At 48.1% G+C, this 2,892-nt stretch overlaps 1 pseudogene; it reads left to right on the top strand.

Annotated features, from left to right (window-relative positions):
- Positions 1-486: 486 nt before the first annotated feature.
- On the top strand, positions 487-1,500 carry LOC112865783 (ras-related protein Rab-40C pseudogene; annotated as a pseudogene).
- The last annotated feature ends 1,392 nt before the right edge of the window (positions 1,501-2,892 follow it).

Consider the following 2,892-nt stretch of genomic DNA (forward strand, 5'->3'; position numbering starts at 1 on the left):
TGCTCCAGCTTAGTAATGAAGGTGTCACTTTTGCTTACAACTTATTGGCCAGAACGAGCCACATAAGCCCACCCATCCACAAGAAGGTGGGTAAACACAATCCCACCAGGTGTCCAGAGGGGCATGGGGACAATGTGGTCAGTGGGTAGTACTAATGAATATGACAGGAGAGACTTGATAGGATTTATATTTGTAAAGTATCACCTTGTCTATTATGTGGAGAATATATCATGGAAGCAAGAGCAGAAGCAAGAATATCGCTTTAGAGACTATTTTAGTTACCCATGAAAAACGTGCTAATGGTGTCTGGTGCACAAGCTGGAACCACAGGTTGAGGTGAGGCCGCTGGTGCGGAGAAGTGGGACCGTCCTACACTGCCTCCCTGAAACTGGGCCACAGCGTAGGTTGGTCTGAGGGCTCTCAGCGGATGGCCAGTGGACTTCTACCCAGCCTGCACCACGAGCATGGAGGTGTGCATGAGCAAGGATGGGGACCCAGGGCAGCCTGGTTAAGAGGTACAACCACATGTTCAAGTTCTTGTGGGTGGGCGACAGCAACGTGGGCCAGGGCGAGATCCAGGAGCGCGTGCAGGAAGATGCAGCCTAAGCCCCTTAAGCCTACAGCAACCGGATCGACTACAAGACAACTACCAACCTGCCGGGCGGCCAGCGGGTCAAGCTGGAGTTCTCCAATACGTTGGGCAGAGGCAGGTTCTGCACGGTGTTCAGGTCTTACTCCAGGGGCTCGCAGAGGATCCTCCTAGTGTGTGACATCACCAACAGCTGGTCCTTGGACAGCTCGGATGGGCGTATCAAGGGGATCAAGGAGCCAGCGCGCCGGGGTCTCCTGGATCCTGGCAGGGAATGGAGCCTCCAGGTAGCAAGTCGCCAAGGAGCAGGAGCGCACCTGCGGGGAGAACGGCCCAACCTTTTTCAAGTTAGGTCAGCTGTGCAACTTCAGCTTTTTCAGGTCCTTCGCTGAGCTGTCCCACGTCGTGCTCATGCAGCATGGCGTGAAGATCTGTTCAGGCCACTGTTTCCTGCACCGCGTGTGCCTCACAGTCAAACTCCTGCTGCCAGTCACCTCAAGTCTTTACTAATTGGCAATTGCATGCATGAAACACCTGAGCTGTTACTCACTAGCGGGTGGGGTAGAAATGGCGGCTGCAAGAGCAACGGCCTCCAGAGGTCCGTCCATCTGTCTCAGAAATGCTTGAGGAACAAATGCAAGATCCAATGGTGCAGGCCGGGGCCGCCAGGTCCAGATGCGCTCTGGCAGGGCTTGCCCTTGGCGAACGCTCCGCTCCTGACCCGGCGCTGGGTGCAGGGAATGCTATGGCTCCTGTTTCTGGGAAGCGTGGGGAAGCAGCTAGTATGCTTGGCCGTCTCAGCCAGAACGAGCCCTGCAGAGGGCTTCGAGACTCCTGCTGCGGGAGGTCTAGGCAGAACAAGCCCAGGACTCTGTGGTGCAGCTGAGAAACGGCCAGGAGGCGGTCCCTAGTAACCCTGGAGGCTCGGCCCACCTTTCTTATTTTACATAAATGAGACATTTTACCCTTTTTTTATATTTTAAAATCGTGGGCAGGATCCTCAGTATAGCCAAGCGGTGAGCCTACGTCACTTGTGGGGAGGACCTAGAGACATTTGGAGAGGAAGGGGATTTGAGGCAAACACAAAGACAGGAAGGAATCTGCTGTCAAAATTTGAATCTTTCTTTGAATACACATACACTTCACATGGGAGTGTGAGGGCTGCACAGGGGCCTTTGGGGACCCACGGGATAAATGAACCCTTTGCAAGCTCTGGGCAGTAAGCACTACCCCAGCTACCTGCACCAGCAGGTGTGAGCACCGTTAAGTTTCTGTTTTCTCATTTAGTTTTGTTTTTTAAATTGGTGTCTCATTTTAAGGTAGAGCCAACACAACTCTGGTGATGGATTGAGAAAAAGAAGTTTCAAGGGTGATTTCTGAGCTTTGGCCTAAACATCTGTGTCAGTGAAGCTGTTTATTGGTAGAATGTCAATGGTAAGGGCTGGACTAGAGATGGTAGGGAGAATCAAGATGCTTGCTTTTTTGGATATGTTAATTCTCAATGCCTAGGTTTACCAGACTGAAGCCCAGGGGAAGGCTGAAGAGTCATCACCTTAGAGGTGATATGTATATGTGAGAAACCACCATGAGACCATCTAAGAAGTGACCTTTGTAAGAGAAGATAGGAGAACAGAGGACTGATACCTTGGACAATGTGGGTAGAAAGTGTGTTTTATTATTATTATTATTTTGAATATTGGAGACTAACAATGCATTTGTGTTGTAATGGGAAATGAGTGATTCAGGAAAGATGTGGAGTACCTGGAAGAGCAAATTCCCTAAGAGGGAAAGAAGAATTAGGACACAATAAATGCCAACTCACTTTGAAAACTGTAACATGCTAATTCAGGAAAGTTCTATTAGTAGGAGTAAACTATGCCCTCCAGAAAGAAAAACTCAGTGTGATAAACTCTGAGGAAGAAAACAAAGAAATGTACTAAAAAATTCTAAGAGATGATTTCAAACAACCCTACACTTTCTACAACTTGGGGCACAACATCAACATGCTCTAATTTAGATTGTGAAATCCAGCTGATTTAGTGACCCTAAAATTACACCAAAAGAATGCAATGCCAACTTCATTGCTAATGTCCTTGTAAGATTCTCCTGACTGGTTCAAATTAAAAACTCTCCCAAGATTTCCTTCAGTTACAAAACAAAGAAATATGCTCTAATCAACATGCATAATTATGCATATTACAGTGTGAAGATGATCAACTTGTCTCTTGGAAATTTATGGTAAACGCGATGTAATTGTGCTCTCATAGGGTTTCAACACAGCCTCTCTGGTTCCTGGGCTATTT

The sequence above is a fragment of the Puma concolor genome, chromosome C1 (assembly GCF_028749965.1).
Source record: "Puma concolor isolate L17-30 chromosome C1, mPumCon1.1.hap2, whole genome shotgun sequence".
NCBI classification, from domain to species: domain Eukaryota; kingdom Metazoa; phylum Chordata; class Mammalia; order Carnivora; family Felidae; genus Puma; species Puma concolor.